General features: G+C 37.1%; 1 long non-coding RNA gene across 1 annotated transcript; it reads right to left on the bottom strand.

Moving 5' to 3' along the window:
- Nucleotides 1–7,340: 7,340 nt before the first annotated feature.
- Nucleotides 7,341–9,664, bottom strand: LOC113361200. The gene is made up of 8 exons (XR_003365005.1): nt 9,569–9,664; nt 9,384–9,460; nt 8,953–9,011; nt 8,417–8,431; nt 8,113–8,262; nt 7,825–8,016; nt 7,649–7,718; nt 7,341–7,556 (listed from the first exon to the last, which is right to left on the bottom strand). It is a non-coding gene; the product is annotated as an uncharacterized LOC113361200 (long non-coding RNA).
- Nucleotides 9,665–26,581: the final 16,917 nt, after the last annotated feature.

Raw genomic sequence — 26,581 nt, 5'->3', positions numbered from 1 at the left:
TATTTGCTCGAGTATAGATCAAATCGAGAGATCGAGATATTAACTCTTTGATATAGTTTTATCTAGATTGAGTCTGACTGTCTAGTTGATTCTCTAGAAAGTATATTGGAGTTAGTCCATACATATTTCTAATTGAAATATTGGGTGAGGTTGTTAGACCCCTGCTTTTTCAATTGGTATCAGAGCAGACAAACACGTTCAAGACCTCAAAAGTCTGTGTTTGTAGCAATCTGACTCTATGGACAGAGGTGCTATCTCTATTAACGTACCACCAGTCTTCGATGGCTCCAACTACTTATGGTGGAAAATTGTTATGCGAGTTTTTCTTTAAGCACGTGATTTTCATTCATGGGTATATGTTGTTAATGGCTATGATGCTCCCGTTGTGGAAATAGGTAACACTAATGTTCCAAAGAATATTGGCGAATACGATACTGCTGAGATACTTGCTGCAAAGAAAAACTCCGACGATTTGAATGCTATCATACATGCCATTACCCCAAATCTTTAGCACCATGTGTTGAGTTGCACTAGGTCTAAAGATGCGTGGGATATCTCAGAAACCGTATTCGAAGGAAATACCAGTGAAAAGGAAGCCAGGCTTCAAAACCTAAATTCCGATTGGGAAAACCTTCGTATGGCAGATGAAGATTCATTTGATGAGTTTAATCACAAAATGTCTGAAATTATTAATGCATATTTTGCGTCGGGTAAGACTATTCCTAAAAAGGACATTGTGATGAAAATTCTCAGATCGCTGCCATCTAGATACGATTATAAGAAGCATGCCATCGTTGAGGAAAACAACCTTGATACCCTCTCTAGAAATACATTGGTTGGGAAGCTAAAGATCTTTGATCACGAACATTCTTCCAAATCCAAGGATGTTGCGTTCAAAGCGCTAAAAGACACAAAGTTACTTGATAAAAATAAAAATGTGTATATCTCTGAAGATGATCACTCTGAGATGGATTCATCAGATGAAGATCTTTACAAATCAGTCTCGATGATCACAAGACAGTTTAGGGATCTTCTATTGAAGATAAGTAAAGGTTCTCCAGAGATAAGCCAAAGGCATCAGTCAAACCTCATAATCGTATTCCTCCTAAAAACAGGGACACAGATGAAACTGATGACGAGGATATGCCTCAGTGCTTTAAGTGTAAGGGTTTTGGTCATTTTTCAAACGAGTGCCCAAATCGTAGAAAATACACTGGGAACAAAATTCTTGTTGTGACACTTGATGAGATGTCTGACAATTATGCTTCTGATGAAGACAAGAATTCAAGTGTTGCTCTTCTATGTGAAAATATTGATTTTTATAATTGTAGCAATACATACATCAATCTTGATAATCTTTTAGAAGAGAACCCAATCAAGATGGAAGAATCAATTGACCCTTCTTTTGGAAACTCTGTATTTAATGTTTCAGGATCTACCTTGTGCCTAGAAGCTTGCACTTCATAGGCACCTGAATCATCTTATGTGTTGACATGCTCCTATTGTTATCTCAAGGGTCATGAACTTTCAAAGTGTTTCAAGTACAAACAAAAGATGAGATATGTCAACAAGCTTCAACGAAGAACATATAGTCTAGCTACCAAGCTTAAATTAACGGAGAAAACAGCTGAGGTATGTAAGATATTATCTTCATCGAAGAAATTAGTTTCCAAAGATAGATTTAGACTATTAGAGAAGAAAACATGGTCTAAACATATGGAAAGGCAGAGTTCCATGAATTCCAACCAAAAGGGTCATGGTGGACAGATTGTTGTTCACCACGGCACAACTTGATTGTGTTGTCTTGTGCATCTTGTCTCATGTGCCTGTTCAAAAGAGACAAGATCTTGCACACCTCTGATAATATTTTTGAATGATGCTGTAGTAATGAGGTTCAAACTCTCGGACTTGTGAAGATTAAATTTAAAGATTTAATAAAATTATGTACAAAAATATTAACAAAGTGGGCGAGAGGTAACCAAGACACTAGATTCCACTATGACGCAAGATTGAATGATACATATTTCAAAACTCTAATTATCTTTTAAGACTCTTATTTCTTAATTCACAAATAATCTGGAATATTCTCAAAAATTAATTGTATCCCCTAAGCATAGATTATATAAACAAAGCATAACCTATCTAATTGAATCACAATTAATGAAGAAAATTTTTGCAAACAATTAAAAACTCTGCAAAAGCAGTGATTGAGTGAATTATAAATTATAAATTAGAGAGAATAAATAATTACCAATTATTCATGCGTAAATAGCTTTATCATTGCCTTGGTTGTAAGAGAATTAGCCGCTCATCATGTTGGAAAACCTCTCAAAGAATTTCATTGATGCTCAAAAATGGATTACAAATGATGAGAATATGAGAAATACAATAAAACCGGGTTTGTAACAGTTATAAGTGTTACAAACCAGATGTTACAGAAAACGACAGACAGAAAGTGTTGTAAACACTGTGCTGCGACCCTCGCCTCTGTGTCGCTGACACTGTTACAAAACGACTGTCTCTGCAGGTCCGTTCTTCGTGTTCTTCATGTTCATCATCAGCAGCAGAAACCGAGTTTGGGAAAACTCGAATTTCTTCTTCTCTGGCTCTCCTCATCCCCCCAGACTCTCGACACCACTTCTCTATGATCCCATCCACCTATTTATACTCTTTAGACTCATTTAATCACGCCATGATTCTCAATATTCTTCATTGAACTCGGGCAGTAAAGAAAATATTTTGGGAATATTTTCTTCCCTGATTTAGATTCTCACGCGTTTCTACAGCTGCAAAATCTCCTCATTTATCTTTTTCAAGGTCCAAAGTGTTGCTAGAGTCATCATACATGAGCAGAACACGTTTAAATTCTCCAAAACTCATGTATTCCCGTGAACTATCCCTCTCATGCACGTGCTTCCCTGATTTCTTCTCACGTATTTTTCAGCCAAATTTGATAGACCAAAACACTTGTAATATCTTTGTATATGTCTTAGGAATAATCCCATAAATTTTCAGCCATTTAGTCTCCCTATAACACCTCCAAATCCTTGATTGAAATATGACAGTGAATACAAATATTTTCCCGCCAATATTCAGTTCAAACGAAGGGGATGAAGGTGCCCCTTAACCAGCTGCTTGGGTGCCAATAATAAATGGGTGTTGTGGAAAAATTTGGGCTACATATAGCCCTGGGTGCTGAAGATGAATTTGGGCTACACATAACCATGGGAGCCCCTTATCCAAATCTAGGATCCGTATAGCAAATGTTCTCCGGAGGTGTCCCGAGCAACTTTTCGAGCCGAATTTTTCAACAATGTTTATTTCCAAAAAATACCTATAAACACACAAAACACCATAATAAGTACGAAATCGAGTACTAACAATATGAAACATTGAGGACAAATTAGACACATAAATGCGTCTATCAAATACCCCCAAACTTATTATTTGCTAGTCCTCGAGCAAAACTAATAATAAGAAAATAAAACCGAGTTAATCTCGGGAGGGTTTACCAGAGGTGTACCCACAAAACCATGACTTCTACTTGGTCACAAGTATCCAAAGAGCTATGAGGACATACATATTCTCAACCTATCTCCAAGTAACTAGAATGCTAGAGAATTAAAGGTGCCAGCTCTAAAGCTGACTAAAGAAAAGGGGAGACACATCCGCAACACTGCTATATAAAGAGATATCCGCTACACATCTAGATAAACATTGTAAGATGCGTCCGCTGCTTTACAGCTGGATAAGATTAGGAGAGAGATAAAGATGAGAGGGACATCTGCTACACAGCTGGACTAATTACGTGTGATGAGTTAAACCAGTGCTAGAAAGATCTTGTGTCAGATTGAAAGCGGGCTAACAAAGCAACCAAATGTATCTTTCTTCGACTCTCTCATAGTGCTCAGTGGAAACAACGTCTTCTTCGGTCTTCAACTGTTGATGATAAACTATCGAACCTCATAGAACCTTGACAATTAACTCTTCTCTTCGATTTCTTCCTTGACTTATAGATTTCTACTTCCCTTTGGCCTTATTGAACAAAACATAACGATGATTTTTTCATTTTTCATTTTTTTTTTTCAAATTTTTTTTTTTTTTTTGGAAACAAAAATTACAAGACAACAATTTACATGGCCATGAGAGAAGGACTTTCAAAACTTGGATCTTCGCAACTGTGATGTCTTGGTATCATGGATTCTAACGACTTATATCATTTGCTCTTATAACTTCAACTTTGATTTTTGAATTATTCTTTTTTATTGTTGCTTCTAAACCTAAAACGTCTTCAACTTTCTTCATAGATTTTGATGTCGCTCCGCTTGTTGATGATGATAAGTTTCTACTGAGAGAGAGTCGCAATCCAGTAACTAAGACTACATTGTGAGGTTGCTTTGTCTTTCTGGCATTTCCTGACCTACTTGCCTTTCCATCATGTATGGTTAGGTCCATCAAGGTTACCCACTAAAAGGAACAAGTTCTCTCCTGAATTTCAAGGATCTCAATGTCTTTTTCTCTAATGTCTCAAAAGGTTGTTATCCCTAGCATTCTAATTTCTATCTTTTAGGTGAGAAACAGTATGTAAACTTAGCTAACCGGATACCATGTGACGCTAGAAGTTTCAAAAGTGCAACTAAAAAGTTCTTCCCCACCCCCAAACTTAAATCTAACATTGTCCTCGATGTTCTAAAGATAAAATTAAAAGCATGAACAAGGAGAAACTGTTACCACTTGAAGAAAAAGAGTTAAGGAAAGATATTACCATGTTGCATGAGCATGGGTTACCTCCCAAGAAGTTCTAAGTTTAAAGTCTTCAGCCAGACTTAGGAAAGGATTAGTCAACTCGAACCGTATAACAGTAGCCGGAATAACTGTAGGTCTTCAAAACCAAATAGACCTGACCAAAGGAAACTGCAGTAAACCAAGAAAATGAACAAGACTAGCATGCCCTTACCTAGTTTCCTGATTAAGACAACTACATCTAATTGTGATTCGGGTTCAGGTTCTATAAAAGGGTCTAAATATATTTCTTTAGTCTGCAACTCCTCAAAAGTGAGATCCGAATTATTAGGTCCTAGAGTTTGTAAAAACTCAAATAAAAATTTAGAAGCACATAATAATAACCTAAATAATTGAGGATCCTCTAAGTCAATCAGGTTTGACTTACAAAATTGACCACAGTGAGGGTAGTAGTCATTCTTAAGAAAATGTGTTGATTCTAATTTTCTAAAGAATTTAGGTTTAGTCTCACAACACATTTGAAATATAAACGTTACCACATTTGGAAGAAAACTATTTGGTGGGAAAACAAAGTCAATAAGGGTATCATATCATGGGAAAACCATATCAACCAGAGGATGGGTTTCTAATGACTGAAATTCTTTCTAGACATTATTAGGTTCGGGAAAACATGTATGGAGATAATCTTATACGATGGTTGAGGCACAAATGTCAAGACCTACACGAGGGAACTTTCTAAGAGTTAAAGGTAAATCACAGGGAGAATGATAATCACCCCCAAACTTAGAGTTTTGGGTGTCTCTAGGTAGACTAACTACAATTTCCCTAATTTCTAGATCATCGGAATCCTGAAAATGGTCAATTGCTTCTGTTAGGTTATACTCAGGTGATGCATCCTCACTCATATTTAAAATCTCTACGAGTTCATCTTCTTCGTCTAAGACTATTGTTTCTAAATCGCTAGACTCTAAAACATTATTCTCAGAATAAACTCGTTCCTCTAAATCATTATCGGCTTTGTAAACAGGAAATACTACATCGTCTAAAACGAGGGTATCTCTAGTCAAATCCTCGTCCTTTTGAATAGGTGAATAATTATTAAAATTATTTGGATTTGAAATAGAAATAATATTATCATTGTAAAGCTCAATTGGAGTATCCATTTCCTGATCACTATTCCTACATAAGTATGATTCTCCATCAACACTATCCTCATCATAATAACATGAAAAAGATCGAACCTCATCAAAACAAGTAGTGCTACCAATTCTAACCTTGTTATCTTGATTATGTAAATAACTATCTTCATTCTCAAGGGTATTATTGGATACACTATATTGGCAATTCAAGTAATTTCGAGCAATTCTTTCGTTCGTCTCAGCTATCCGCTTGAGGTGGTCTTCTAAAGATGGCTCACTCATTATTGTAGTTCTTTCGTCTATAATTATACTATTCATCTCAGCTAACTTACGCGTCGACTCAGCTAACTTCCTGAAGGACTCTTCTAAAGGAGGAATAGGAACAGAGGGATCATAAAAAGGACTACTTTTCAATAGTTTGATTGTATCCTCTAGAGACGAAGAACTAGTACTATAATCTTCTTGCTCGTAAGACTGATGCATGTGTGGATAGTAATTGGGCTCACCAGGGTATGACCCATATCCTTCCAAAGGATGGCGTTCCCAACCATTATTCCCAACATGGTCATAAAAAGGATGATGTCCATATTCAAATTCAGGTAGATAATCATTGTATTGGCTTCTATCATACCAGTTCGACATTCTTAATTGCAAGGGAATTCTACACAATCACAAACAAGGTTGACTCGACCAAATCAAACCTATAAAATCTAGCAAACAACAAGCATGATGGCTCCACTTAGATTGTTTCTAGACCAGCTTCTAATCTTTCAAAAAGGAATTCGTTACAATCTAAGAAAAACTCTCTGGAATCAATCCGAGTTTAAGTAAGTTGAATTGAGACGAGGGAAGCTGCGAGGAGCTTTGATAAGCAAGGTCTCACCGGTATTATAAGGCGGCGCAGTCACACATTCAACTCGCAGAAACCATCATGAACTTCAGAGTATGCTCAAAAGAGTAACCAATATTTTTCGAATGACTTTCCTATTAAGCTCGTTACCCTATAGGTCTCGTTCTAGTCAAAATTTTAAGCTTATGTTCGCGTTTGGTTTCGTTTTCCTAAAGCGGGCAAGAAGGAAACGGTGATGAAATCCGAGTCCTTATCTTAATTTGGCCAGGCCTTGCCCTTTACTAGGAAATTAAAACAACCGTATTCAAATCCTCAGCATATATTCACCTTAAGGCATACAATAAACCCGCTGACAGGGGATTCGCGGGTGTTTCGAAAGCTTACCTCCCGTACCAGACGGGCGCAGAACCGCTGAAGTCGACTCGGGCCACGACTCCTATATCATGTGCGAACCCGAGGAGCCGAGACGATATTGTAATCTTCGTCCTTCCCTGCAAACAGTTTTATATTTAATGTACCCTTCCTTAGGGTTTAAAAAAAAATTGTCCAAGTCCAAAGTCCAAATAAAGTGCAAAAGAAAAGAAATAAAAAATAATAATTACAAAAAATGGAAGGTCTCTAAAAAAAATAACACAAGCGCTTATATTCGTAAAGGCAACACAAGCGTTGGATACAAACGTAAAGGCAACACAAGCGTTTATATTCCTGAAACTATACAAAAAGATGAAGCATCGCATTAATAATTCACACTAAGGGTCATATTCACGTCAATCAATATGATTGTTGCTACTGTACTTGATGATGGACCAACATCTATGCTAAACCTGCCAGCTACGAAAAAAGGGTTCAATATATATATATCAAGATAATTTATTATTTAAAATAATTAGTCATAGATAGGAAAAAAGACAACAACCTTTGATGGAGGAAATCACGGTAGTTGAGCAGAAGGTCATACTGAGAAGTCTTTCTCTCAAAACCAACCACTTCCCAGAGCTGAAGGTAAAGCCATAAAAATAAATGCACCAAGTTAAATAAGTTGGTTTAACATTGTGGTGAAAATCATATCAGTAATAATGGATTAGTATGTACCTGTAAGTCCTGGCAAACAAATCTGCTAGCTGTTTTTCTCTTTAAATAATCATTCACCAATTCAACTACATCATTGGAGCTCGGTTGCATTGTGATCTTACAGGAGGAAATGAGTGACTGAGTTAAGTCCTTTACTTGTTTATCTAAAGCCCCAAGCTCTTACTTCTTAGCAGTCACTTCATCATGGTCATCCTGGAAATGCAATCAATCAGCCACATTGGAGATACCCCAGCGTACCTGGGAAAATGAGAACTACACAACACATTCACACATTGAGAGCCAAATTACCCTAGTTTTCCTGTTCTGATCATCTAAAAAATATGGTTTACGACTCTCGTCACGCGCAACACCTCCTGCATCTCGTTTGCTGGGATTAGAGAAAGATTTAGACGGAATTTGAGTTTCCTTGATAGCAGAATGCAATGACTGAAATTTTTTCTGCATAATAAAACCAGAAGTAATTGGTAAGACAAAAGCCTCTACTGGAAACAAAAAACACAAATAAGTGAAGAAGATTATGTGCAATCTTTCCTGCCTCAGATGCACTAACTGCAATTTAGCATGTTTATACACAAGCATCTGTTGCAAGTACCTTGCTTCGGCTACTCTGCACCCAAACCGCAGCTCAAAGTCAGTGGATTATTTTGTTGAATAAGAAAGTCATCAAATAAATGAATAAACGTGAAGCCTAACAGCATGTGAGAGGCAGGGTCACATAGTACGATTTCCAATACTTCAACTATCTATATACACACTACATCAACAACGAGAGCAATAAGATTGATAGAAGCAATAAGTCACTACCCACCGCCACCTAGTTGGGTGTTATGGCAATTTCCCCTGGGTTTATCATTACCACTAAAACCAGCCACCACCGCCAACAACCATCATGACCAGCAACAACAAAAATACTATGGCATCCAGAACCAAATTGCCCCTTGGCTTTTGTTGGCTTTTTCACCACTAGAACCAACACCAAGAACAACTTAAAGGCCTTGGGAACCATAGGGGTATGTCCAATACCAACAACAATTCAAAGGATTTTGTATCCCTTTGAAATTCATCAAACTCAAAAAGATAGTAAAAATTAGCCGAATTAAAAATAGAAAAGAGGGGTTAGTATTTCACCTCTGGTATGAGTATTCCCAGTAGATTTAAGAAATGAACAAGCCTACTTGAAACCATCTCTGCTTTGTAGATGATAAATATAAAACCAATGTGTTAGATTTATAAACATGAACCATTGATTAAGAAAAACTAAGTTTTATTTTACTGATATTTATGAGAAAAATCTGCAATTAAACCCCTAATTTTTCAGATCCTCATTCAAGAACCCTAAATTCCTCAATTATAGCCAATACCCAATAAAACACCACCACAATCTTCACCTGTCTCATCAATTCGAACCCCATCAATTCCAGAAAATCCAATATCAATTTTACCACTAATTCCAAATAGAACTCATCGTGATCAGTTCAGAAAGCCAAATTTGAAAACTCCAAATTTTCTAATTCAGATTCGAAAATTCAAACTTAATTCAAACAACAGAAAAACTTAACTCAAAAATTCGAACAAAAGAAAAATTGATGCTTCCAAATATCTCAGATGACTGAAACTCTCAGATCGATCCTTCCAACTGCATATCGATATAATACAAAGAAAAAATGAAATTCATTAGCAACCATACACAGAACAAAGAGCAAAAAACAAAAAACAAAAAACTGTAACTACTATAACCTATTACCTAGTTGGATTTCAGTAGAACATAAATGAGATGAAAGAGATCGAGATAACAAACGATTCTTCTTCGGAGCATCTCGAGAAGTGATGAAAGAGAGTGAAAAACTTTTTATGGCTGAGAAATGAGATGAAAAAATCGAGAACGGAAAGATAAAGCAGCTAACACACTGAAGGGTGGAAAAAAATAGAAGAAGACATGACCGAAGTTTGATTTGGGCTTAAAAATTAGTCCTAGTGTTCCCTTCCACACGCGCGCTTCGCATGCACGAACACCCAGCAGTTGTTATTAGCAACCTACATTCTGCGGTTGCAAAATTAGCACTCAGCAGCCTGCAGTTGCGAAAAATTAGCAACGGAAATTAGAAACAGAAAATTAGCAATGGTACTAGTGTTATTGCTAATCTGAGTTGCTACTCCCTTAAAATGGTGTAGTGGTGTTTTACGGATCATTATGTAAGGGGGAGTGGTTTTCATGTTGAGATGAAAGTATTGACTAAGGGGGGGGGGGGGGGGGTGATACATATCACCATAATATTGTTGTCGAAGTTGTGATATAAGAACTTTGATATTGTGTAATAATACTATGACACTATATAACAATAATTGAGAGCTTTTGTTTTCTCATTGTTATGGCTACGGATCTTCAACAACTATGATGATGAATTGAACATCTATGGAATCATGGGAGTACTTGGAAAAGACGAAGTTTTCGAGTAACGTTGAAGCACCAAGGAGGTCAAGCATGTGGACGAGAAGCTACAAAGTTTTATTTATTTTGTAATCCATATGTATTGATAGTTTGGCACTAAAAATTGACAAAGGAGGAGATTGTTAGAGCATTGCTCGGTCGAACTCGCATGCGTTGTTATCTCAAGCATGTTTGTCAAGTTTAGTTGTCAAAACTATATGTCTTCATTTCTAGACTACTTCTATCTAAGTCTCGGTTTAGGACAGTTTAGTGTAGTTGAGATCCAGACTCCATGTTGATCATCTTACAAAGACGAAGAACTACTCAAGGAACCAGTGGAACTGCATTCGACTAAAAGGTATGTGGAGACTTGAACTTATCTATCACTCAAAAGTCTATCTACTCTATCTCATACTCTTGAGACAAAGTCGTATAAGTATGATAGTTTTCATACATACACATTTGATATTTCGAGTCGAGTTTACTCGCCTATATTTTTCTCGAAATATGTGTTGGTAAGCTTTTGTTGTAACCACTTTTCATCTTTACCCGTGACGAAAGTCATGATGATGTTATAATCTTGAAAATAACTTTGATGACGATAGTTGTGAATAACGACTGTTATAACATTATAGAAGAATGTTTCAATGATTGAAATGTAGAGTTGAGATTACGTAACCAACTATGGATATAAGCATATATAGTATGTTCGCACATTAATGTATAAATTCATGTGCCGAAAACCAAGTGTGTGCATATGTGTGCATACGGTATTGGTGAAGGAGACGGGTTGAGTACGCGTACCCGTACGCGTACCAGCGGAAGTTTTCGAACAGAAAATTTCTGCTGAGTTTTTAAGTTTGCAAACTGTTAAACTAGTCACCTTAGGTACGCATACACGTACGCGTACCCACTGAAGTTTTCGAACCGAAAATTTCTGCTGAGTTTGTAAACTCAAATCCGGTACCTATAGTACACGTGCCTGTACGCGTACCCAAGCTGGTTATAGCTCTCAAATCGGAAGTTTATGAACTTAAACAATAAATCAATAAGGAATGCAATCTTTGCAAACCGTGGGGTATATTTTTCATGAATTGATTCAAGTGAATCAAACCGATTTTGTTTCCATTGTGTCTATTCGTAAAGACCTAAGCAATTGAACAACTCTTCAACTAGTTCTTATGAGTCATTTGAACTAGTTATGAGAAAGGTGAATACGATTAATATGAAAGTGCTCATACGGCTAACCATTGGTTAACTATTTGTGAACCAACTAAGTGTACACGTTTAGGTACGGTTACTCAAACCTAAATGAAATACATTTCATTTGTGTGTGACAAGCTAAGTTTCGAAATAACGGTTGAAAGATATTAGCTTGGTTAAATCAGGTTTTCATCTAATGGTGAATATTGAATGCTTTGTTACCAAGGTAACTTGGATTGCAAACCCTGATTTGAAAACTATATAAAGAAAAATCTAGCAACCGGAAAAATTAATCCCCACACCTCCTGTGTGATACTAGTTGGTTTTGCTAGAGTCGGTTATCCTTTAACTTTAGGTTTCTTCTCGAGACCCTATAGGTACGAATGAAAAACTTCATTGGGATTGTGAAGCCAAACGAAAATACTTCTCTTGTAGTTGAGCGTTCTGATCTTGCCATTTTCTATCGTACGAGTTCAATTGAATAATTGACTTGAGATTATATCTCCGATAGGGCAAGATAAAAAGAAATCACAAACATCTTCGTCTCATCGTTTGTGATTCCGCAATATCTAGTTTTGCTACCATACGATTTAGATTATTGTGAGGTGATTGACAATTCTAGGTTGTTCTTCGGGAATATAAGTCCGGGTTATCAATTAGTTCCTGTTCACCTTGATTTTATAATAAGACTGAACAAAACTCATAGGTTTATCTGTGGGAGACAGATTTATCTATTATCGTAGACTTTTCTGTGTGATAAAAATTTGTTTATTAAAGTATTCGACTTTGGGTCGTAGCAACTCTTGGTTGTGGGTGAGATCATTTAAGGGAATCAAGTGAGTAGTATCCTGCTGGGATCAGAGACGTAAGGAGCGCAACTGTACCTTGAATCAGTGTGAGATTGATTAGGGTTCAACTACAGTCCAGATCGAAGTTAGTTTTTAGTAGGCTAGTGTCTGTAGCGGCTTAATACAATGTGGTGTTCAATCTGGACTAGGTCCCAGGGTTTTTCTGCATTTGCGCTCTCCTTGTTAACAAAATTTCTGGTGTCTGTGTTATTTCTATTCCACATTATATTTTGTTATATAATTGAAATATCACAGGTTGTGCGTTAAGATCAATCAATTAGAATATCCAATCTTTGGTTGTTGATTTAAATTTATTGATACTTGGATATTGGTCTTTGGTACCATCCAAGTTATCTCTCTAGTATTTGATAAAGACTCACAGATTTCTATTTGCTTGAGTATAGATCAAATCGAGAAATTGAGATATTAACTCTTTGATATAGTTTTATCTAGATTGAGTTTGACTGTCTAGTTGATTCTCTAGAAAGTATATTGGAGTTAGTCCATACAAATTCCTGATCGAAATATTGGGTGAGGTTGTCAGACCCCCGCTTTTTCACTAGAAACATATTGATTTCTAACCCAGAAAGGAAGAATTAGCTTCAATATCACACTCCATCACATGTCATGATTACTGTAAACCATCAGACATCTCCACCGTGATTAACAGGCTTAATCCTTTGAGAGATTCCCAAAGCCATCACCAATCTGATATACTTTTTACCACCATCACATTTAACATACTCGCTCAGAATACATACCGTGTGAATGCCCATTATTATGGTGGTACTTGCTTTCGAGACCGGGCACGTTCTTGATATTACATGCAAGCCATCAAAAATACTTTAACATAGACCTAAGAACATAAATTTATAACATCTCGTGCATAATTTCGAAGCGTTACTGGACTTGCTTCTACATGAGACCTCACAGCCCCATCCTTTCTTCAAACTTTGTAACCCATTCTTTATAGTGTATGATTACTAACACTCTTCAAGAAGTATATATGTATTCCACCTCATTCAGCCTTATTTTTCATCCCATACTACATCATAAAACTAAACGAATAACATACACTTCTAACAAGTTGAACCTCTGATTTGTAAATCACATCACAAATCCATTATTGTGTAAACACCGGTTGAACATTATCTTCAAACATACACTACACCAAATTTGGTGATTAGCAACAGTAGCTGGCAGTTGCAAAGTGAGATTAATCCAGATAATAACATGGTGAGCATGAATTTGAACTAAGATCAGAAATCGGGTTAAAGACTTTGAGTGGAAAAAATCAAAAGCAGAAGAAAAAAATCTGAATCTAGGGTTTACTTCGTAGAAGTGAAACAAAAAAAGGAGAATAAATAGTATATAGTGACGATACCTTTCTTCCTCGACAAAGACAATAAGGGTTTGGTTTTGATCTTTATGATAACGATGATGGTGGTGGTAGAAAGAGGGAAAACTCACAGGGGAGAACGAAAGAGGAGAAGAAAATGAGATAGATAATGTGAGATTGTTCGATGATTAAAGAGATAAGAGGCCCGAGTCAGCTTTCCCGAGTATCTGAATCGGCTGAATAATGAGTCAGTCGAAAGTGTAGGCAACCGCACAGATTTTCCGCACGCGCATAACTGGATTTAGTTGTGAATCGCAACTGAAATGGACAGTTTCAAGTTTTTTAACTGTTTCAAGTTGTTGCGATGTTTTTGCAACTGCAATTAGCAACTGAAAATTCGCAACAACCACTAAGTTGTTGCAAAATCTAGTTACTAATCCCTGAATTTGGTGTAGTGATATTTCTCCACCCGAACAATAAACCATCATCCAATTCCAGGTTTAATCACACCATCCCATCCTTGCTCTGATACCAATGTTGGGAAAATTGGCATCCCGAGCGCAGCGGAACACATGATCACAAAGACCAATTAGTGATTTTAACCAAACATGGGAGAAATAATAAGAGAGACAAAATATAAAGAAGCACATACACAACCACAACACAAGATATACATGGTTTACCTTTACAGGCTACGTCCATGACCAACACCACCAGAAAAACTTACATTATAATCAAAGATCATTACATGCTCTTTCCACAACCCAAGACAAGTCCCAAAGAGTTAACAAGACATACCCGAGAACACCGTTGAAGAAACCATATAAACCAACTCTCTAACATTCGCCAAACCAACCTCGTGTCTTCTCTTCTACACCGTCTTCACAGTTGCTAGTAACAGAGGAGAAACATGGAAATACTAGAAACTAGGTTTAGGGCAAAGCCATAAACCCTAAACACTAGAACACCAAAATCCTCTCTCTACAATTTCTCCCACACCGATATTGACCTTCATGGTAGCACACGATCTTCCCTAACAAAGAGACCAAAATCCCAAACACAAGGATTTACCACTCTTCTCTGCTAGATTATCTCTACACCTCTAATTCTAATCCTTTATATAGAGAGCACAAACTTAGCTCTTAAGAAACCTTAACTTTAGGAACAAGGTTTCCTAACTTGGTTCTTAAGCTCCTAAACTTTAGAAATAAGTTTTCTCAAGATAGAGTTTAACCAAAAGTCAAACTCTTGACCACCGGCTAAACCTACAGGTACTTCATTTATTTGTGTTTCAGTTTTTTTTCTTGGAGACTTCAAGTGTAAGAGTTTCTTTTTCTTTAAAACATTTGATAAGATTCCCTTGGTGTGAAATTGAGTTTACCACAAGTTATGTTGTATTTTTGTGATTCTTTTAGCAGATTTCTTACATTGTTATGTATATGGTGAGTGAAATACTTCCTAGATATGTAGTTTTGTTGGATTAGATTTCCATATAAAACAAGGAAACTTAATTTTCTGAGCCGTGACTTAGAATTTAAGTCGTGGCTTAGTTCTTAGCCTCTTTTTTTCGTTGCTAAAAAATTTCGCAACGGCATACAACTGTTGCGAATAAAAAAAATTAGCAAAGAAGGCGTCGTTGCTCCCTGAGATTAGCAACAGAGCTTATGTCGTTGCTAAAATTTGCGACAGGGTGTTTAGCAACGGCAAAAGCCTGTTGTGACCCCGTTCAACAACAACTATGGTACGTTGTTAAAATCATAAAATGGTGTAGTCGACAAAATCTCAGCTATGTTGTTTGGGAAAAAGTCCTTTGGTAACACTAATGGTATTGGGTTCACCAGCAAGACCTCAATCACTAATGAAAAAGCGGGGGTCTAACAACACCACCCAATATTCTGCTTAGCAATTTGTATGGACTAACTCCGAAATACTTTGCTAGAGAATCAACTAGACAGTCAGACTCAATCTAGATAAAAGTATCTCAAGGAGTTAATATCTCTCTCTTGATTTAATTTTTACTCAAGCTAAAACCAATAGCGAGTCTTTTTCAAATACAAGGAATACTTGGACGGTACCAAAGACCAATGTCCAAGGATCAATCAATATCAATCAACAACCAAAGGTTGGATTTCCAATTGATGATCACGAACGCACAACCTGTATTATTTCAATTATATAAAATATAATGCGTAAAAGAAATAACACAGACACCAGAAATTTTGTTAACGAGGAAACCGCAAATGCATAAAAACCCCGGGACCTAGTCCAGATTGAATACACACTGTATTAAGTCGCTACATACACTAGCCTACTGCAAACTAACTTCGGACTGGACTATAGTTAAACCCCAAATCAGTCTCCCACCGATCCAAGGTACAGTTGTACTCCTACGCCTCTGATCCCAGCAGGATACTGCGCACTTGATTCCCTTAGCTGATCTCAGCCACAACCAAGAGTTGTTGTAACCCAAAATCACAGAGTTGATAATAAACAGATCTGTCTCACACAGAAAAGTCTATAAAAGGATAAATCTGTCTCCCACAGATAAACCCTAGGTTTTGTTCCATCTTTTGATATGAAATCAAGGTGAACAGGAACCAATTGATAGTCCAGTCTTATATTCCCGAAGAACAACCTAGATTAATCAATCACCTCTCTACAATCCTTCCTGGCTATACAAGCGGATTGTCAAGGAATCACAAACAGCGAGACGAAGATGTTTTTAACTTCTTTATCTTGCCTATCGGATAACTCTCACGATCTCAAGCCAATCAATTGATTGTACTCGTACGATAGAAGATGCAAGATCAGATCACACAACTACGATAAAGTAGTATCGGTATGGCTTCACAATCCCAATGAAGTCTTTAAGTCGTTAACCTGATTTTAGAGAAGAAAATCAGAGGTTAATGGAGATCGACTCTAGCGGGCGCACTAGTAGCACACAGACGGGTGCGGATTAGTTTTGCACAATGCTATATGTCTCCTTAATATAACCTTCAAATCAGGGTTTTGCCTTAGTTACAAAGCAATCCATATTCACCGTTAGATGAAAACCTGATTTAGATTCAAGCTAATATTTCTCAACCGTTAGATCGAAAACTTAGCTTGTCACACACACTTGGGTAGACGTTTATTGGGTTCGTGAAAACCATGCCCAAACGTGTACGTGTATGTTGGTTCAACATAGTAACCCAAAAGGTTAACCATATGAGCATTTCATATTAAGCTTGTTCTTCTTCACCATAACTAGTTCAATTGACTCAAATGAACTAGTTAAAGAGTTGTTCAATTGCTATGATATCTTATGTAACTACACAAGACACAATTGAAACAAAGATGATTCGATTCGATTGAATCGGCTCATGAACATTATAGCCACGGTTTGCATAAATCATTCCTTAGTAATTTAATGGTTCATGTTCAGAGCACATCTTTAGATCATAACCTCTTAAGTTCACAAACAAGTTCGCGGACTTAAGTTAATCGGTTGAGTTTTCCAAACTCAGCAAAAATTCTCGGAAACAGAACTTCCGCCAGTTCGCGGACTTAGCACACAAACGAGTTTTGGAAAATCCAGCAGAAATTCTCGGTCGAGAACTTCCAATAGTTCGCGGACTGAGTCTGCGAACTAGGTTCGCGGACTTGGCAAGCCAATTCCACAATCCTCCCGATTTCTATTGATCAACAAAGTTCGAAAACTTCGGTTCAAGGAACACATGGTTATGTAACCTAAACTCTCATTTCAAGCATTAAGACATTCTCAGAGGACGCTATGTAGCCGTTATTCACATACTGATTCACGTCAGAGCAATTCTCAAAGTGATTGAAACTTTTCATTACTTTCGTCACTAGATGAAGATAAACTTGATCAAAGCGAAATGCTTTACCAACACACGATTTCGAGATAAAAGATAAGCGATGAATGCTCAGCTCGAAATGTCAAATGTGTATGACCTAGTCTATATAGCATAAGAATTTTGTCTCACAAGAAGTAGGAGATAGAAGAGATATACTTTTGAGTGATAGATAAGTTCAAGTCTCCACATACCTTTTTGTTGATGAAGTTCCACAGTTCCTTGTATAGATCTTCGTCGTTGTATGATGAATCTCCATGAAGTCCTTGAGCTCAACTTCACTTTTTTATCCTAGTCCGAGACTTAGCTATGTAGGCTAGAAATCAAGACTTGTAGTTTTGATCACTAACATTGAGAAACACGCTTGAGATAGAAACGCATGCGAGGTTGACCGAGATATGCTCTAACAATCTCCCCTTTGTCAATTTTAGTGACAAAACTATTAATACATATGGAATACAAAGAAGATAAACTTTAGTGGCTCCTATTCCATAGTCTAATCTTCAACGTTCCTTGAAATCTTCGTCCTTCCAAGTACTCCAATGATCCCAAAGGTTGTAAGTTTAGCACCATCGTTGTTGAAGATCCGTAGCTATAACAATGAGAGAAATCGAGATTCTCGATCATTATTATACAGTGTCATAGTATTATTATATAACATCAAAGTTCAATTATATCACGACTTTAACAATAATATTACGGTGATATGTATCACTCCCCCTTAGTCAATACTCCATCTCGATCATGGAAACCACTCCCCCTTACACAATGATCCGAAAACCATATGTAATTGTAGTGTGAACTACAATATTTCTCCCCCTTTTTGTCAATAAAATTGGCAAAGGTACAGAATGGGATCATAATGAAATTTCACAAGAGACATTTCATGACCAAAAGAAAAATACATACCAACTTAATTTAGATGCAATCTAATAGCCGAAGCTAACAACATTCATCAAGGAGTTTTAAGATACAAGATAACCCCTATAAAATTCCACAGCCGCACTCCCCGCAAAATATTACCATTAAGCACAAGTTCAAAAGAACTCTCCCCCATTTGATGTCATTCCCGAGAGAACAACAAGAGCGACCTTAATTTCGAAAGAAAAGAAGGATTTTGAAACACTAAAGAGATACTAAAAAGATAACAACAACAATCCTACGGAAACTAAACTGGAAAGTATCTACTGGGGTTTCAGACTCAATTGCCCAAAAGATAAGGATAAGCATAGGGGAAAGAGTCAATGAAACGTTTTAATGAACCAAAACAACACCAATAGACTTCCGTAAGTGTTGAAAAGTTGCAGTGTCTAAGGGTTTGGTGAGAATATCAGCTAATTGTTGTTCGGAAGGCACAAATTCCATACTGATGATACCATTTTCATGAAGATCACGAATAAAATGGCACCTTATGTCGATGTGCTTTGTTCTTGAGTGCTCAATAGGATTCTCAGTAATTCGAATCGCACTGGAGTTATCACAAAAGAATTTCATTATCCCAGTATCAATTCCATAATCAGCAAGCATCTGTTTCATCCATAGGAGTTGAGTACAACATGATCCGGCAGCAATATATTCTGCTTCACATATAGACAGAGATTGAGAATTTTGCTTCTTGCTATGCCATGCTACAAGATTGACACCTACATAGTAGAAGCCCCTGGTGTATTTTTTCTGTCTTCTATACAACCTGCCCAATCAGCATCATAATAAGCAGAAAGATCAGCAGTAGTATCAAAAGTATACGAGAGACCATACCCAGCAGTGTGATTTATATATCGTATGATTCTCTTCGCGGCTGCAAGATGAGATTCTTTTGGATCTGCCTGAAACCTGGCACAACAACCAACACTGAAAGAAATATCAGGTTTAGTAGCTGTAAGATACAAAAGGCTACCTATAATGGATCGATATAATTTTTGATCCACTTTTGCTCCTTTCTCATCCCTGTGCAATTTACCAGTAGTAGGCATAGGAGTCGGTTTAGGAGATGACCTATCCAGACCAAATCTTGACACAAGATTACGTGCGTACTTCTCTTGGGATAAGTAAATACCCTCCTTTTGTTGTTGAATCTGTAATCCTAAGAAATTTTTTAACTCACCAACATTGCTCATTTCGAATTCTTTAGCAAGGGAGACTTGAAAGTCTTTTGCAAATTTTTCAGAGGTTGATCCATAGATGATATCATCTACATAGATTTGAGCAATGACAACATATTTCTCACTCCATTTGGTAAACAATGTTTTATCAGCTCCTCCTCTTGAAAATCCTTTTCTAATAAGAGAGGTAGTGAGTTTCTCAAACCAGGCGCTTGGTGCTTGTTTCAATCCATATAACGCCTTTTTGAACTTCATCACATGATCAGGGAAATCAGGGTTTTCGAACCCTTTAGGTTGAGCAACATAGACTTCCTCTTTTAAAATTCCATTCAGAAACGCTGATTTTATGTCCATCTGAAACAACTTAATCTTGAGAAAGCAGGCATGGGCCAATAAAAGTCGAATGGACTCAAGACGTGCCATATGAGCAAAGGTTTCGTCAAAATCGATTCCTTCAATCTGTGAATATCCTTAAGCGACAAGTCTAGCTTTATTTCTGACAATTGTGCCATACTCATCAGACTTGTTCTTGAATATCCATTTGGTACCAACAATATTGAAATTTGGAGGACAAGGTACACGTTCCCAGACATCTCGCCTTTCAAATTGATTTAACTCTTCATGCATTGCATTCACCCAAAGGGGATCTTTCAGAGCTTCATCAATATTCCTTAGTTCCACCTGCGAAAGATAACAACCAAAATTGTATATATTTTGAAGTTGACCTCTTGTTTTGGATGTAGAATCCCTTCCCCCAATAATGATGTCGGGGTCATGATTCCTTTGAACCCAAAGATCTCGTGGAGGAACACGTACTTGTTCATCAGGAATGGCTTGATCAGTGATCTTCTCATCGTCACTAGAAATGTCAGGATCAATAACAGTTGGGATAACTTCAACTGATTCTGGAATTTCTTTGACTTTCTCAATTGTCTCTATTGGAGGCAATTCAGCAGGAGGACTATCTTGACGAAAGTTAGTAATGTCGTCGATGATAACATTAGAAGATTCCATCATGACTTGAGTTCTGAGATTAAAAACTCGAAAACCACGAATATCAGAAGCGTAGCCAAGAAAGATTCCTTCGTCACTTTTGGTGTCAAATTTCCCTTTCTGTTCTCAATCTTTCAGAATATAGCACTTACTTCCAAAAACCCTGAGATAGTGTAGATTGGGTTTTCTTCCGTACCATAACTCATAAGGAGTGTTAAGGGTTTTAGACCACAAATACACACGGTTGATCAAGTATCATGCTGTAAAGACAGCTTCTCCCAAAAATCTTAAAGGTAAGTTTTTGTTATGGAGCATTACCCTGGTCATTTCCTGAATATTCCTATTATTTCTTTCAGCAACTCCATTATCTTGAGGAGTAATTGGTGGTGAGAATTGTTGAATGATCCCCAGTTCGTCACATAATTTGAATACCTTGGTGTCTTTGAATTCAGTGCCACGATCGCTCCTAATTTTCTTTAGTTTGCGACCTTGTTCGTTCTGGATCCTTTTAACAATAATCTTGAACTCACTCAGGGTTTCATTCTTATGAGATATGAATGCAACCCAAGTGAATCTGGTGTAATCATCTACCATAACTAAAGCATACTTTTTATCGGCAACAATGGGTTTTTGAATTGGTCCGAAGATATCCATATGAATTAAATCAAGTGGAGCTTTAGTGAGAATATCTCGTGATGATTTGTAGTGAACTTTCGTTTGCTTACCCTTTTGACAGGCACCACATACACCTTCAATCTTTGCATTGATTTTGGGAATGCCTCTAACAAGTTCTTTGTTAATGATCTTAGTTAGAAGGCGATAATTGATGTGACCAAAACGCTCATGCCAAAGATGCGTAGATTCCACCTTAGTCAAATTGCAGCGGTTGCTAAACTGAGTATCAAGAAGATAACAGTTGTTTTTACCACGAGTTCCTTGAAAGATTACCTTCCCGTATTTGTCAACAATGTCACATCCATTCGCATTGAAGACAACTCGATGGCCCTTGTCGCAAATTTGACTAATAGAAAGAAGATTAGCAGTCATACCTTTAACGTATACCACATCATGGATTTCTGGAACACCGAGTAGCTTGATCGTTCCCTTTTTGCTAATGTAGTAACAACTTCCATCTCCGAACGTTACAGGACCTCCTTCGTAGTCAACCGATGATACAAACCAAGTGAGATCTCCTGTCATATTCCGACTACATCCACTATCAAGAAACCATTGAAAAGGAGATGTAGATCTTAAAGCAAAGGCACCCATACTACTAGTACTTATCGATTTAGAGTTTCCTGGTAGAGTTGTATGAACTTTTAGAGAGTCATACAATTGTTTAGCTTTCTTACAAATATTACTTGCAACATTAAGACTCTTTTGAAAAGACATACAAACTTTTTGTATATGATCGGATGGACCATAACATGAGCCTATGCTTTGAAGATTGTCTGACTGGTTCCTTGTCATATCAGTATTCTCAACATCCTGCCGTTGATTACTATTTGACTTATGACTTTTCATGAGAGAGGAACAACGGAGATTTTTCAACCTCTCAAGGGAATTATTTCCGGATATCAAATCCTTAAGAATTGAAATTTCAACAACAAGACCATAGTTGATCCGGATTTGTTCATCCAACCCTTTTTGAAGAGATATCAGTTTGTCAGACCTTTTCTTGCGGTTGATTTTCAAACCTAGTGAGGCGTTAATTGAGACTTTATAATCCATAGTGTCAGATCGCTACAAACACGGACTTGTTAGGTCTTAAACGTGTTTGCCTGCTCTAATACCAATTGAAAAAGCGGGGGTCTAACAACACCACCCAATATTTCGCTTAGCAATCTGTATGGACTAACTCCGAAATACTTTGCTAGAGAATCAACTAGACAGTCAGACTCAATCTAGATAAAAGTATCTCAAGGAGTTAATATCTCTCTCTTGATTTGATTTTTACTCAAGCTAAAACCAATAGCGAGTCTTTGTCAAAGACAAGGAATACTTGGACGGTACCAAAGACCAATGTCCAAGGATCAATCAATATCAATCAACAACCAAAGGTTGGATTTCCAATTGATGATCACGAATGCACAACCTGTATTATTTCAATTATATAAAATATAATGCGGAAAAGAAATAACACAGACACCAGAAATTTTGTTAACGAGGAAACCGCAAATGCATAAAAACCCTGGGACCTAGTCCAGATTGAATACACACTGTATTAAGCCGCTACAGACACTAGCCTACTGCAAACTAACTTCGGACTGGACTATAGTTGAACCCCAATCAGTCTCCCACCGATCCAAGGTACAGTTGTACTCCTACGCCTCTGATCCCAGCAGGATACTGCGCACTTGATTCCCTTAGTTGATCTCACCCACAACCAAGAGTTGTTGTAACCCAAAATCACAGAGTTGATAATAAACAGATCTGTCTCACACAGAAAAGTCTATAAAAGGATAAATATGTCTCCCACAGATAAACCCTAGGTTTTGTTCCGTCTTTTGATATGAAATCAAGGTGAACAGGAACCAATTGATAATCCGGTCTTATATTCCCGAAGAACAGCCTAGATTAATCAATCACCTCTCTACAATCCTTCCTGGCTATACAAGCGGATTGTCAAGGAATCACAAACAGCGAGACGAAGATGTTTTTAACTTCTTTATCTTGCCTATCGGATAACTCTCACGATCTCAAACCAATCAATTGATTGTAATCGTACGATAGAAGATGCAAGATCAGATCACACAACTACGATAAAGTAGTATCGGTATGGCTTCACAATCCCAATGAAGTCTTTAAGTCGTTAACCTGATTTTAGAGAAGAAAATCAGAGGTTAATGGAGATCGACTCTAGCGGGCGCACTAGTAGCACACAGACGGGTGCGGATTAGTTTTGCACAATGCTAGATGTCTCCTTAATATAACCTTCAAATCAGGGTTTTGCCTTAGTTACAAAGCAATCCATATTCACCGTTAGATGAAAACCTGATTTAGATTCAAGCTAATATTTCTCAACCGTTAGATCGAAAACTTAGCTTGTCACACACACTTGGGTAGACGTTTATTGGGTTCGTGAAAACCATGCCCAAACGTGTACGTGTATGTTGGTTCAACATAGTAACCCAAAAGGTTAACCATATGAGCATTTCATATTAACCTTGTTCTTCTTCACCATAACTAGTTCAATTGACTCAAATGAACTAGTTAAAGAGTTGTTCAATTGCTATGATATCTTATGTAACTACACAAGACACAATTGAAACAAAGATGATTCGATTCGATTGAATCGGCTCATGAACATTATAGCCACGGTTTGCATAAATCATTCCTTAGTAATTTAATGGTTCATGTTCAGAGCACATCTTTAGATCATAACCTCTTAAGTTCACAAACAAGTTCGCGGACTTAAGTTAATCGGTTGAGTTTTCCAAACTCAGCAAAAAAATTCTCGGAAACAGAACTTCCGCCAGTTCGCGGACTTAGCACACAAACGAGTTTTGGAAAATCCAGCAGAAATTCTCGGTCGAGAACTTCCAATAGTTCGCGGACTTGGCAAGCCAATTCCACAATCCTCCCGATTTCTATTGATCAACAAAGTTCGAAAACTTCGGTTCAAGGAACACATGGTTATGTAACCTAAACTCTCATTTCAAGCATTAAGACATTCTCAGAGGACGCTATGTAGCCGTTATTCACAGACTGATTCACGTCAGAGCAATTCTCAAAGTGATTGAAACTTTTCATTACTTTCGTCACTAGATGAAGATAAACTTGATCAAAGCGAAATGCTTTACCAACACACGATTTCGAGATAAAAGATAAGCGATGAATGCTCAGCTCGAAATGTCAAATGTGTATGACCTAGTCTATATAGCATAAGACTTTTGTCTCATAAGAAGTAGGAGATAGAAGAGATAGACTTTTGAGTGATAGATAAGTTCAAGTCTCCACATACCTTTTTGTTGATGAAGTTCCACGGTTCCTTGTATAGATCTTCGTCGTTGTATGATGAATCGCCATGAAGTCCTTGAGCTCAACTACACTTTTCTATCCTAGTCCGAGACTTAGCTATGTAGGCTATAAATCAAGATTTATAGTTTTGATCACTAACATTGACAAACATGCTTGAGATACCAACGCATGCGAGGTTGACCGAGCTATGTTGTAACAACTAATAACTGTTTCATCCCTGTCGGTTCATGTAAGAACCAAGTGACAACAGTTCGTTGTGATAAACATGTAGCTAAATCTTCTAATGATGATCCCTCTTTGCATTGCTTCTTTTGCGGAAGTAAGAACCATGTTCAAGAAAAATGTTGGAAATTCAAAAAGAAATAACAAGAAAAATTTTAAACTTCAGAATGACATGCAGAGAATGAGTCAGTTATTGAAGAAAAGTTTTGTAACCTCAATGGCAAAGAAAGACAAACAGAGAAGAATAAGAACCAGGAAAGGTAATTCTCCTATATACACAAACAACCTTGTTAAGTTACTAGTGACACCATATTTTTCTACTCACCCCATCACTCTTTAATTGTAGTAATGAGTGCAACCTCAATATTTTAGCTTGAGAAAATGAGGCTTGCACAAACTCATCACAATACTCCTCGTGACGACAAGGTTACTCAAGTGACTTGACCTTTTATGTTAAGTTTGCTAATTTTACATGAAGCACCTCATAATAATCTCATAGAGATATCGTGTATGTGATCTTGTTGAGCCAGCTCCAAAATCAAGAATACATATTTGTGTTCCATCACCTATCTATAAGTCCGTAATTTTTGAACCATTAACTCTTATGCTCTAAACCTTGTTTATTTGAGCTAAGAATATGTTTCAATCTTATGTTGACATAACTATGATTTTCGTGAGGATAAGTAACTTATAATTAGTATAATTAAAAAATAAAAGGTCATCAAAATTTGTGTATTTTATGGCTCACGGACGACAAGTTTATACTAAAGCCGCATTGGTTCACGGAACTTCTTAAGGATGGTCATTTCTTTTATTTAGGGTTACTTCCTTATTCTTTTCTTCTTGAGGAAGTACTATCAATGTCTCCTATAACTAAAGGTATTACCAAAAAGGATGCAGTAGAAGCTGTTAATGTTTATCTATGCGAAGGAATCAAATCATCAAGGATCAGAAAGGAGAAATCGCCTGGAGATGAAAAAGGTTCTACCTCAACTTGTCTTTTATCTATATGTCGTCAGGATACTGATTTCAGGGCTGAAGTAAAGAACTTTGTGTCTAAGAGGAATGATTTGAAATCTCGAATCAATCTCTCATTGGATAAGGTAACTCACTATGAACACATTCTGGCTCAGTCAAAAACTATCCTATGTGAACCGAGAACAGAACTTAGTGAGTTGACTGACATTTCAGCTTGTTCAGAAATGGAAGTTGGCGAAGGTCGGTTATAATAATGTACGTTATGTTCATGGCTATAGAGAAACTAATTATTCAGCATACACCTTGGCCAAACAAGCATGTTTGTTGGCTTAGGATATTTATGAGTTTTACGAAGGTAGGCTAGGTTTCATTCCGTCCGTGGAATGGCCAGGCCAGATTTATTATCGTTTCAAATAAGTTAGACTTTGGATGGCCTCTTCGGCTAGCTAATAGTCTGGCCTAAGTCCCTGTACAGTTTTCTGCTTTTTTATTTAATATTATTGACCGAGTAAAAGTTATTTACACTTCTTTGGCTGGACTCTCATTCTCAATCTTATCCTCTATAGATTGGAGGAGAACGATATCAAGTGGACGGATCCTCGAGAGAGGAGTAGGATTTCCTGGAGTGGACCGCTTTTACCCCTCAAAATTATTTACACCGTTTTTATCCTACAAGACAAATCATCGGAAAATGCTTTACACCTTTTACCCCTCAAAACTATTTTCCCATATTCGAGGGCACACCATGAACCCAAGGTTTCGTTCCGGATCTGAGATTTAGATGTAGGATGCGTCATTGGGATACT

The sequence above is a fragment of the Papaver somniferum genome, chromosome 3, assembly GCF_003573695.1.
Source record: "Papaver somniferum cultivar HN1 chromosome 3, ASM357369v1, whole genome shotgun sequence".
Classification (NCBI taxonomy): domain Eukaryota; kingdom Viridiplantae; phylum Streptophyta; class Magnoliopsida; order Ranunculales; family Papaveraceae; genus Papaver; species Papaver somniferum.
This window is presented reverse-complemented; position numbering and strand designations above follow the sequence as displayed.